The sequence below is a fragment of the Hyperolius riggenbachi genome, chromosome 6 (genome assembly GCF_040937935.1).
Source record: "Hyperolius riggenbachi isolate aHypRig1 chromosome 6, aHypRig1.pri, whole genome shotgun sequence".
In the NCBI taxonomy this organism is placed as follows: Eukaryota; Metazoa; Chordata; class Amphibia; order Anura; family Hyperoliidae; genus Hyperolius; species Hyperolius riggenbachi.
The window spans coordinates 68,242,960-68,255,732 of record NC_090651.1 but is presented as its reverse complement, the minus strand read 5'-3'; the positions used below and the strand labels follow the sequence as shown (position 1 = coordinate 68,255,732).

At 46.6% G+C, this 12,773-nt stretch overlaps 1 long non-coding RNA gene across 1 annotated transcript in view; it reads left to right on the top strand.

Annotated features, from left to right (window-relative positions):
* Window positions 1-12,773, top strand: part of LOC137522452 (uncharacterized) — a 134,577-nt gene that overhangs the window by 28,065 nt on the left and 93,739 nt on the right. The gene's annotated exons all lie outside the window — the stretch shown is intronic.

The window sequence follows — 12,773 nt, the reverse complement described above, 5'->3', positions numbered from 1 at the left end:
TTAATGTTTTTTTTCTTAGCTGTAGTACACATACAAATCATAATATCATCATTTTTTTTTCGCTTCAGTGTCTCTTTAAGTGAATAAATCAGTAGAAGGCCTCTATGGGAAATACATACCACACGAGACATACTCAGAGGACTGAAGTAGAGGGAGGCACGTCCTGCAGCACCGCCCTGTCCTGTTGTAATGTAAACACTTGCCTTACAGTTGTATTGACAAATGAATGACTGGCCACAGGTCACTATTTTAGGGATAAAAAGGTATTTGGGCTCTTTTAAGGCCGGTACTCACCTACAGATGGATCGGGGAATGCACAGCGACGCTAGGACGAACAAGCGTTCCCTGATCCATCTTCCTACCCGCAGGAACATGCGACATCATGCTACAGCTTACGAGGGGCGCAAACTAGAGTTCAGACGACTGCGGTACTTTGCGTGGGAGTCATCGGGGATCTTAAAGATGCATCATGGTGGTCGTAATGACCGCGTGACGCAAAGCATCATTCATGTAATCGTGCACATGTACCCACATCATGAGATCATGGAAAGGATCACTCATCAGGCAAAAAATTGCCAGTCACAGGGAAAATAATCTGAAAAATTGAGACGTGGCTTCATAGCTTTAATAACATTGGACTATATATATACCATCAACCTTGTGAAATGTGAAGAAGGGGGATTGGCAGATGTACAAACAACGGTGGAATCTGTTCATGTGCTTTAGGCCCCTTTCAGATGGACAGGTGAACTGTGCACTTGCTGAGCATCTCAGTCTCCTGTCTGCACCCACCAGTATAATTCTTATGCAATCTAAATGCAGCCAAATTGCAGCGGTTGTAACACCACGTGGGTCAAGCGTTGACACGTGGTGGCGTTACTGGGCGGCAGAGGACCGTGACGTGTTGAGTCTGACGGGGCTGTGGCCAAACTCAGATTTCACTCCATGGGGGATGGTGGGGGGGGGGGGGGGGGCTGTACAGCACCGGTACTGAGCGCTCCAGATGAAGAGCAACTGACAGGTGGCGAATTCACCGCTTGTCAGCTGCCCATGTGAACTGGCCCTAATTGTATTGTGAGAGCCTCAATTAAGATTCACACAATGCCAGTCCTCCTACTGCTGTGGCACTGCCCCAATATCTTCGGTCCAGTTGCCAAGCCAACTCACATAAGAAAAACAAAGGGAAAACACTAAACCGAGGCACTGCTGGCTTGGAGAATGCTGGAAAGGTTAAGTGCGCACTCCATAATGAGTCTGGAAAGCTCAGCGTTCCTATAGAGTGAGACCTTGGTTATCTTTTGGTATACATGACTAAAACAGTAAAACAATTTACAGCAGCAAACTAACAACTGCTTTTAAAACATACAATATTGATCCAAAGGGATTTGAATGCAAGAAGCCGAGGTTTTTTTTTTTCCCTGTGATGTGAAGTTTCCGAGTGCTCTTTTCATACACCTCAGCGTGGCTCCGCCATTGTGTTCCGACTGTACTTTCTTCCCTTCTCTTGACTTTGTTAATTACAATACCCACTGCCTTTAATTAAATCTACTCCGAAGTCGTTCAGCTCAAACGGCTCACAATGTACCCCTGCAGGAGAGCCCTGTGCGGCAAAATCAGATGAAAATAAACCGTGGGGAAGGTGATGCCAACTCACTGTGCCGCTGAAAAGTCTCCCGCGCCAGTTGCTGCGCTGGTGTTGTGCTGTAATTACAGCAATTGTGTTGTTTTGTAGACACGGTGTTGTTTTAGTGAAGCTGACTCTGATTATATTTTATGGCTGAACAGCACAAATAAGCTCTCTAAGCCGCTCTTATCGGAAAAGGAAAATATGGTTTGTTCTGATGTTTTGCTTGCAAACTTTGCACTCCGATTCCCAGAACTGACAAATGGAAGGACTTCATCTGTAGAGGCTGCAATTATTACTGCTGATGAGGTCTCGGCCCGGCCCCTCCTTATTAGAGTGCAAGCTTCAATGAGCAAGTCCTTCTGTGTTTGATTGTGAGATCTAATGAGTGCCTCCCTGTTTGCTGTTAGAGTGTAAACTCTAACCAGCAGGACGCCTGCCCACTGTTCTTTCTTATTATGTAACATTTGATTAGAAGGACTCTTATATTTCCTGTATCCAATTAGTGTGTACAGTCAGACGAGAAGGGTCCTCCTACCTCTATTTCTGTTTTAGATTGCAACTTCTAATGAGAAGTACTCTCATAGCTACTATTCCCTGTTAGACTGAAAGCTTTACAGCAACAACAGCAACAAAACATTTTGTTAACCTCCCTAGCGTTCTGGACGAGCTAGGCTCGTCCAGAGACGCCGGAGGTCACTACTCAGGCCCCGCTGGGCCGATTAGAATAATTTTTTTTAAAAAACACGCAGCAAGCACTTTGCTTGCTGCGTGCCTTACCCGATCACCGCCGCCCGCCGCCAATCCGATGCAGGGCCCCCCCAGGCGAGACCCCGTGCGCTGCCTGGCCAATCAGTGCCAGGCAGCGCTGAGGGGTGGATCGGGTCTCCCTGTGACGTCACGACGTCGATGACGTCACAACGTGGGTCGCCATGGCGACGGGGGAAGCCCTCCAGGAAATCCCGTTCAGAACGGGATTTCCGGACGGGCCATTGCGCCGGCGGCGATCGGAGGGGTGGGAGGGATGCCGCAGGGAGGGGGGAATCATGTAGCTAGCGCTAGGCTAGCTACATGAAAAAGAAAAATATATATATGCAAAAAACGCGGCCGCGGGAATCAGAACGCCAGGCAGGTTAAGTACTTTTCTTCCAAAGGACCTAAAGCACATAAGCTTGTGTCAGATCAGTACAGTTGCTGTTTGTGAATTGTGATGTGTTACAGAAGAAAATGTTATGTGATCATAAATTCCAGACTAAAAAAGGAGTGGCTTTTTAGTTTTGATTTAATCGGCTCCAGGGATGGAGCTGTCTTGATTGGGTGTTGCATGGCGTTCCAAAGTGTAGGGGCAACGTAACAGTAGGCTCTGGCTCCAAAGGTTTTTAGTTGGATTCTGGGGTGTTATTTGATCCTGTTGATCTGAGGTTATGCGAAACGTGATGCAGTTGCAACAAATTCTTTTAGGTATCCGGGGGGCCTAGAGATTTGAATGTTAGCATACCATTGTAGCACCCATTTTATTGTGATTAGAATTATCCTCTTTTCACCTGTTCACTATGGGATTGTAAACTCTGATCAGTGCCATGATGGCAATCAGGGTATTACTAAATACTTGTAGGGTATTTTAAACTGAAGATGAAAATTTATCTCATTAGAGAATAAGTGAATTGGATCAGGCCCTATGTGTATAGAGTTTGTATGTTCTCCCTGTGTTTGTGTAGGTTTCCTTGGTGCTCTTGTCCTGTCCCCTCCTACAATTCAGAAATATACCTCTAGGTCAGTACTGTCCAAATGGTGGCCCGCGGGCCGCACTCACTTGCCCGGACTATTTTTTGTGTCAGTCCCCCTCCTCTGTCAGGTTTACATCTTGTTCGGGCTTGGCTCCGCCCCCAAAGCCAGGACATTGATGCTCTGCCTTCTCTAGCTGAAAAATCTGGTGCTAGTCATGCCCCCTGCCCATGAAGTGGGACAGCACTGCTCTATGTTATATGGCTTCCTTAGAAAGTTGTAGGCACATTAGATTGTGAATCTTGGAAGAATGTAAGATCTGATGAGCAACACACAGAACTTCTGCTATTCCGGCATGTAAACTCCTGTTTACCTTTTCTTCTGGGTTGTGCTGTTGCGCCAGTGCGAATTTACACATCATAGTTCGCATCTACGCATCGTAGTTCATAGGTGAAGTTTCAAAACTACGCTTACGAATTTACGCGTAGCGAAGTACCACTATGCGTAGCTTACACCCACTATGCATAGTTAACATGTGTATTGCGTAATGAACTACGAATGCGTTACTCGCTTCTAATTTTCCGCGTGCGATTGTATGCTTACAAATTTACGCATTAGAAAGGGGAATGTACGCATAGAAGAGTTCCCAGTATAAGCATTTAAAGAGGTATTAAAGCGTAAAAGTTTCTGCATACGGGCATAAGCATCCGCATACAGTAAGCTTCGCACTACGCGTAATTGAGTATTTTAACGCGTAGTCTACAAAATGCATACGAAATGAATATTTGATTTCGAAGCCGTAGTTTGGCGAAGCGTAATTGTGTAAAACTACGCGTAGTTCCAGGGTAGCGAAGTTGGCTGACTACGATCATCCCTGATCATAACCATTTCTCAGTACAGGCTATCCAGGCAAAGACCTGGGGTACCCTCTAGTGTACACAGTGCACAACTGCACCCTGAGTTTTGTGTAAAACCGTCTGTAGTGTACAGCACAGCATATTTCAGTTTTTAAAGGGCATCTGTGATGACTTGCAGCCTTCCATTGGCCCCTGTAGTAATCCTTGGCTGACACTACTCCACTCATCCTATTCTCTCTCCAAAGATTGTCTGCGTGTATGTGGAGAAGGGCCGGGTCACAAGTTATTGTGTCTAGTGCACAAATAGGTCAGAAATGGCACTGGTGAAAAGGATCTGGTCTCTCACCTCTCTCCTTCACAGTGAAGCTATTGCCTTCCATATTCAGAAAACCCTCTTCCTGGTCAAGCAGCACCACTGGGCAGCAGCTACCCAAGGCCTGGGCCTTTTTCTGGAAATATGGCCTAGGCTAAAGCATATTCTTCTTTTTACTAAAGGTTTGTATTGAGGACTAGCGGATGTGAGATAAATTATAGATCTAAATACTGTTTTCTGTAGCTAACAATTGCATGATCTCCTCAAGCTCAACCAAACTCAGTCTGACTGGAGATGTCATCTTTTGCTAATCACAATGGCTACTATTTCTGTACCTTTTCCCACAATCCTTTGTTCTTAGAAATGTGGGGCTGCTGCTTTTTAGCCTAAGGGCCCATTTGCATTTAATCAGTTGGTGTGCATTAGTGTGTGTTAGTAAGCGTTAGTGTGCGTTGGTACGCGTTTTTCCATAGCAGTGCATTGTGAAAAAGATTTCAGTTAAAACGCGTTAAAGAGAAACTCCGACCAAGAATTGAACTTTTTCCCAATCAGTAGCTGATACCCCCTTTTACATGAGAAATCTATTCCTTTTCACAGACCATCAGGGGGCGCTGTATGGCTGATATCGTGGTGAAACCACTCCCACAAAGAAATTCTGAGTACGTACTCTTGACAGTTTCCTGTCTGTGAACCCTGTTGCATTGTGGGAAATAGCTGTGTATAGCTGTTTCCAACTGCCAAAACAGCAAGCAGCAGCTACATCACTTGCCAGCAGAAAAAATTTCACCATGTGATAAATATCAGAATATAAATCAGGGATTTAAAATATTTTACAATTGGCAAACACTGACTAAATCATTTATACATAATTATTGTAAAAATGAAGCACTTTTTCTATTACACTATTTTCACTGGGGGTTCCTCTTTAAAGTGGACCCAAATTAAAAATACAAGATTTCAGAAATAAAATCTATTTTCTAAATTATAATAATAAATAGCAGCCTTTTTTCAGCTGCATGATGACAAATATAAAATATTTTACATTTATTGGAGGAACCCCTCCCTTCCTTTCAAATTGCCGGGATTTTTCCAGCAAACTGGTGGAGTAGATGGTGTCCGGCAATGGAGGAATTGCTAATGGCTGCCCCCAGTATAACCCTAGCTATGAAAAGAGAAGGGTGAAAAGCATGCACTGAAATGCTCATAGGCTTGAAGGAGTGTTTATTTATCTTTGTATGTGTCAAAGTGGTGCAACTAAATATTTTTAATTAAAGAAATATTTGGTTTGGGTCCGCTTTAAGTGTGAAAGGTGCCATAGGAAAACATGGGCATTACTTTAAAAATCAGTTTTCGTTCAGTTATAACTGAAAGTAACTGATTAAGTGGAAACAGGCCCTTAGGACTCTCTGTAGATATTCTGTAGATGGATATTCTGTAGATGGTAATTCCTCTTTAATAAAAGTACATATTTGTGCTGGCAATACTAGTTTTATTTCTGTAGATGGACTTTTACATATAACTGCATATCTGCATTATCTTTGGTGAATTCAAGTGCTTTAACGTTTGCTGACAGTGACACTGATTGGTGTCCGACGTACAGAAAACAATGTGATTTAATGGGAAGTCCAGCTGAGAGAGTAATTGCAGCAGAGTCTCCTGAGGCCGAGCATCAAGCTTGTGCTGTGTTGTTAAGTAATATTATAATCTCACATTAATAATCTTTTTTTTTCTATATATATCCTTCTGTGATGGCCGCCCTGTCAGCTCTTCCAAGAGACACACAGAGGTTTGATTGCCTTCTCTCTTCCAGCCGCATTGCTTCAAAGTCAAACTCACCAGTCTTCCTGGAAAATGGGGAAAGGAGATTTGGAAGGTCATTATTGGAGGGCAAGTAATGAGGATATAACACTAATGGAAGGCATATAGTGACAGACTAGCAACATACTGGTGGTGACATCAAGAATTAGTCAGAAGTAGACATGGGAGATGAGATGTTAGTAATTGCAGCTTGCAGGCAAATTTATTGCAGCCTGAAATCTGGCCAGTTAAAAATGGCAGAAAGTACATTTGATTGGGCAGTTCCAAACTGCAGAAAATTTGCATTAAATTGCATTGAAATCAGAATGATTTGCATCTTGTTTACCATCTCTAGTCAGAATCAGTGTAATAACAGGACTAAGCTGGTTTGAGTGGATTTTTTTAAAGGGCCCCTGAAGTGAAAGGGATATGGAGGCTGCTATATTGATTTCCATTTAAACAATTGCCTGGCAGCCTGTTGATGTCTTTGGTTGCGCTAATCTGAATCATAGCCCCCAACTGTCCCTCTTTTGGAGCGATGGAGTTCCCGTCTATACTCTCTGCACTACTGCTGGTGGCTGGAACCATTAGTAGGGGAGTCTGTGTGTGCGCTGCCTTTATTCCTCCCCGCTATGCTCTGTAATAGAGAGGAGAGGAGATGCTGAGTGCTGAGAGGGTATGCGGGGGAGGCGAATGCGGATAGAGTGTGGAGAGGGGGCGGACATGGCACACTACAGGGGGGGCCAAGGACAGTGACAGAGGACAGGTGCTGGCACCCTCCCTGCGCCCTAGCAGCTGGCTGCGACCATTGGTGAAGGAGCACAGGCGGCCAATCAGCGAGGAGAACAAAGGTTTGGGAGGGGAAAACTGGAGGGATAAAGGCTTCAGCCAGTCAGGTTGAGTTAGCATGCACTGTCTGCAGCTTCCCTTCTGCGGCCGTCGTACGAGATAAGAGCCTGGTGGCATGGGGAAAGATACTCTATTAAGGAAAAAAAGTGAGATTGATTTTAAACTGGTAATAGCACATGCCTCAAACCTGGTCCAGTTGGTCACTGGGTGACTAGGGTTCAAATTCAGAAAGGGGGCGGAGCCACAAACAGCCAATCAGATTTGTTAATTTTTTAATGGGAATATACAAAGTATTGATACCAAGGACCCCAAAGCTGATAAACTTGATAATTGAGTCAGTGGCGTTCCTACCATAGGGCAGCATGGGGCGCCCCGCACCGGGTGTCGGGCGCCCCAGGGGGTGTCACCAAGGCCTCCCACAGAGGCCTGTGCAAGACAGGAGGGGGAAGCAACACGGAAAGGAGGGGTGGCGGGGAATGCGGCGGGGAGGGGGGCCGGACCCCCCACCTCCCTCACCTGGGTCCCCTCCTTCTGGCGCTTCCCCCTCCTAATTAGCAGCAGCTAGATGAGCGGGCAGGAGCGGGTGGAGAAGACTTACTCACCTACTTCCTGCGTTCCAGGCGATGGCGCATAGCGTCATCGTCACGTGACGCTGGTCTCCACCTTCTCCACCGCCCACTGTGCTTCCTGATTTGCGGAAGCACAGTGAGCGACAGAGAGAGAAGTCGGAGACCAGCGTCACGTGAGGATGACGCTGTGCGCCATCACCAGGAGCAGGTGAGTAAGTCCTCCCCGCCTGCTTCGCTAAGCTGCTGGCTGCTGCTAATTAGGAGGGGGAAAGCGCCGGAAGGAGGGGACCCAGGTGAGGGAGGTGGGTGGTCTGGCCCCCCTCCCCGCCACCCCACCTTCCAAGCTTCCCCCCATACCGGGGGCACCTATGCTACACTGGGGGCACCTATGCTACACTGGGGGCACCTATGCTGCACTGGGGGCACCTATGCTGGATGCTACACTTGGGGCACCTATGCTACACTGGGGGCACCTATGCTACAATGGGGGCACCTATGCTACACTGGGGGCACCTATGCTGCACTGGGGGCACCTATGCTGCACTGGGGGCACCTATGCTGCACTGGGGGCACCTATGCTGCACTGGGGGGCACCTATGCTGCACTGGGGGGCACCTATGCTGCACTGGGGGGCACCTATGCTGCACTGGGGGCACCTATGCTGCTCTGGGGGCACCTATGCTGCACTGGGGGCACCTATGCTGCACTGGGGGCACCTATGCTGCACTATGCTACACTGGGGCCACTATGCTACACTGGGGCCACTATGCTACACTATGCTACACTGGGGCCACTATGCTACACTATGCTACACTGGGGTCACTATGCTACACTATGCTACACTGGGGCCACTATGCTATACTGGGGCAACTATTCTAGCTATACTGGGGCAGTGGCGGTGCCAGGGGGGTGGTTTGGGTGCTGAAGCACCCCCTAATATTGTCCAAGCACCCCCAGCGTGAACTGATTTTCGGCGTCTAATAGGCGGGAGTTTCAGTTGCTGGCCGGCTGCAGAGGATCGTGGGAGCTGCGTGCCGGACGGAGGCTGGGACAGGAGGTCTGCTGCTGCTTCAGGTGAGTAAATTTTTATTAAATTTATATTAGCAGGTGTATCGACTGTTCTGGCCAGGTCTGCTACATGATTGAAGTGTTTTCTGGCCAGGTTGGCCACATGATTGCATGTATTTTCTAGTCAAATCTTCTACATCATTGCATATATTTTCTGGGCAAATCTGCCAACATGATTGCATGTATTTTCTGGGCAAATCTGCCGACATGATTGCATGTATTTTCTGGGCAAATCTGCCGACATGATTGCATGTATTTTCTGGGCAAATCTGCCGACATGATTGCATGTATTTTCTGGGCAAATCTGCCGACATGATTGAACGTGTTTTTTGGGCAAATCTGCCAACATGATTGAATGTGTTTTTTGGCCAAATCTGCCGACATGATTGAATGTGTTTTTTGGGCAAATCTGCCGACATGATTGAATGTGTTTTTTGGGCAAATCTGCCGACATGATTGAACGTGTTTTTTGGGCAAATCTGCCGACATGATTGAACTATTTTCTGGTCAAATCTGTTCACATTACGTGTATTTTCTTGAGAAAACCTGAACAATTATGTTAATTTTCTGGGGAAAGGCCTACTGTCTTTGTGTTGCACTTTTAAGGGGAACCCGAGGTGAGAATAATATTGGGCTGCCATATTTATCTCCTTTTAAGCAATACCAGTTGCCTGGCTGCTGTGTTGGTCCTCTGCATCTAATTCTTTCAACCATAGACCCTGAACAAGCATGCCGCAGGTCAGGGGTTTCTTACAATATTGTCAGAAGAACTGACAAGATTAGCTGCATGATTGTTTCTGGTGTAATTCAGTTCACTACTGCAGCCAAATAGATCAGCAGGGCTGCCTATTGTTTAAAAGGAAATAAATATGGCAGCCTCCATATCACTCTTATCCCGGGTTCACTTTAAATTAGTTAGCTCTGCCCTCATCCGGTCATGGCCACGCCCATTTTTCGCCGCGGCGCGCCGCATGTTATAACCACTCCCATTTTTTTGTTAGCTATACTGGTGCCACTATACTATACTGAGGCCAACTTTAGGGGGGGGGGGGGGGGGGGAGCGAGCCTACAACTGGCATTACCCGCCGTGTCACGTTTAGCATGCCACATTTGCTGTTTTTTTTTTGTGGGGGGGGGGGGGGTGTCTTTTTAATACCCAGCACCGGCTGTGAAATGCCCTAGGTACGCCACTGGATCTCCTGCAATCTACATGCTGTTGCCTGTGCGTCCTAGCATTTTATTTTTTTCGAATGCAAGCGATCCAAAAATATGGAAAAAAAACGATTGTTTGCGCCCTTCATCCATACCTTGTGCACTCATTAGCTGGACCTATAGCTCATTTGTATGCACAACAACAGCAGAAAAATATCTCCAGAAATCATTTGCAAATGTTGGCAATCCGCTACACATTCACACCCTATATGACTCCACTGACGCCATCCTATTAAAACCCCTGTCGCGGTAATAGGCAAACACTGCCATGCACAACACGCTCTTATTGACTATCAATTGGTTACAGTTGGTAATGATGTTAAATGCTTTGTTAACCAGTCGTTAACAGATGTGTAGCAATCTGGTATTGAGCGGCACGAAGCTCTTACGCTTCGCCAGATGAGTCGGGGCAGTTCATCATCAGAATGGAGTCAATTCAGCACAATAATGAACGTGATTACATTTTCTGCTGTTTACGCGGCACACACAATTGTCTGGGGAGCGTGTGCACAGCGGCTATGTAATCCGGTACGTGACGCACTCAGACTTGGGGATTCACCATTAGCAAAATGTTCAGACAGGAAAACCCCAAAGTCTGCTAGTTGCCTTATAGTGTGAAATGAGATATATCCCATAATGAAGGCATTTACTGCAAGTATCATTTTGTAACGCACAGTTCAGCTCCGAGCAGAAAGCAGATGATATTTAGATTTCTGCCGCTACTTTAGAATTCTGCAGCCACAAATCTGAATAAGTGGCCTCAAACTGCCAAGGTGAAAGCATTAAAGAGGCACTGTAGTGGCATACAGTAGAATGCAGTAAATGGTTCAGGATATCCACTTTTACATTATATATCCAAGTTTTAGCATCAGAAACACTTCCTATAGCTATATAATGCTGTATATTGCTATGCATCCACGCTCTGCCGCTGAGGCTTGGCCTAGGTTGCTTATTATGTGGAACTCTCCCCCATTCAGAACAATCTGGGAAACAAGGGATCTTACCTACTGGCTTTAGAACTTTCAGTAAACAAACATTCCACAGGCATCACCTGCTAGTACTAAAAATGGTGCTGCCTATAATACATTTCAGAAAGTAAATCAGGGAGAGCAAAGATATTACAATTGGCAAATAAATTATAAATTAATATTGTAAAAAAAAATGATGTTATTTTGACTGTAGTTTCTCTTTAACAACTGGCAATATAGGTAGAACTATTGATAATGTTTAGCTCGGCATTAGAAATGGAGGTTTGTAACAGCATGGTTTGCCAGCAGCTAACTTCAATCCCATAATACCTAGTATGACCTCTAGCCTGAAGTCAGCTGGCCAATAGGGATGGAGCCTGACCCGGTGTCACCGTGACCTCGCTTGTGCACATTAACAAGTGCAGTCACCATGGCAAACTCCATCCCTACTGGCTGGCTGACTTCAGTGTTAGAAGTAGTATGTTTGCTGTGATGGTATAGACTGAGCATGTCTAAGATATGATGTCATACCCTGTTTCCCCAAAATTAAGACACTCCTCGAAAGTAAGCCCTAACACAGGGGTCCCCAACCTTTTCTGGCCCGGGGTTAGCAGCGGCATAGCTAGCATAGTTGCCCCAGTATAGGGAGTTTAGTTGCCCCAGTATGGCTAGTATAGTTAACCCATTATAGTTAGTATAGTGCCTCAGTATAGCTAGTATAGTGTCCCAGTATAGCTAGTATAGTGACCACCAGTATAGCTAGTATAGTCCCAGTATGGGTAGGTAGAGCCCCAGTATAGCTAGTATAGTGCCCAGTATAGCTAATATAGTGTCCAGTATAGCTAATATAGTGTCCAGTATGGGTAGGTAGTGCCCCAGTATAGCTAGTATAGTGCCCAGTATAGCTAATATAGTGTCCAGTATGGGTAGGTAGAGCCCCAGTATAGCTAGTATAGTGCCCAGTATAGCTAGTATAGTTCCCAGTATGGCTAGTATAGTGCCCAGTATAGCTAGTATAGTGCCCAGTATGGCTAGTACAGTGCCCAGTATGGCTAGTATAGTGCCCAGTATAGCTAGTATAGTGCCCAGTATGGGTAGGTAGTTCCCCAGTATAACTAGTATAGTGCCCAGTATAGCTAGTATAGTGCACAGTATGGGTAGGTAGTGCCCCAGTATAGCTAGTATAGTGCCCAGTATAGCTAGTATAGTGCCCCAGTATAGCTAGTATAGTGCCCTAGTATAGCTAGTATAGTGCCCAGTATAGCGCCCTAGTATGGGTAGGTAGTGCCCCCACCCACCCCCCGCGGCCGCCGCTCCTGTTACCTTATGAGCTGGCGGCCGCTTGTTCTCTTAGATTCCCCGTAGCCGCTCTCCTCTTAGCAGCATCTCCTATTACAGCAGCGCGTCTTGTGGCTGTGAGGAGGGAAGGAAGCAGGACAGCGGCTTCCTGTAGCGGCGATATGCATCGTCGTTACCATGGGAACCGCTGTCCTGCTTCCTTCCCTTCCTTACAGCAGCCGCAAGATGTGCTGCTGTAATAGGAGATGCTGCTAAGCAGGGGCGTAACTAGGCCCCACCGGGCCCCCTGCAGAATTTCTGAGCGGTCCCCCCCCCCCCCCCGGGGCCCGCTCGGGGCCGTTTTGTGGGGGTTGGAGGGGACGCAGCATGAGGGGAAAGCCATGCAGCAATTCGGCGGGGAGGGAGGAAGTGTTTGAAGTCACGTGAGCGCCGAGTGGAACGCATCGTGGGAGGCGCCGAGGGACGGCCGAAGAAGACGTCAGAAGGGTAAGC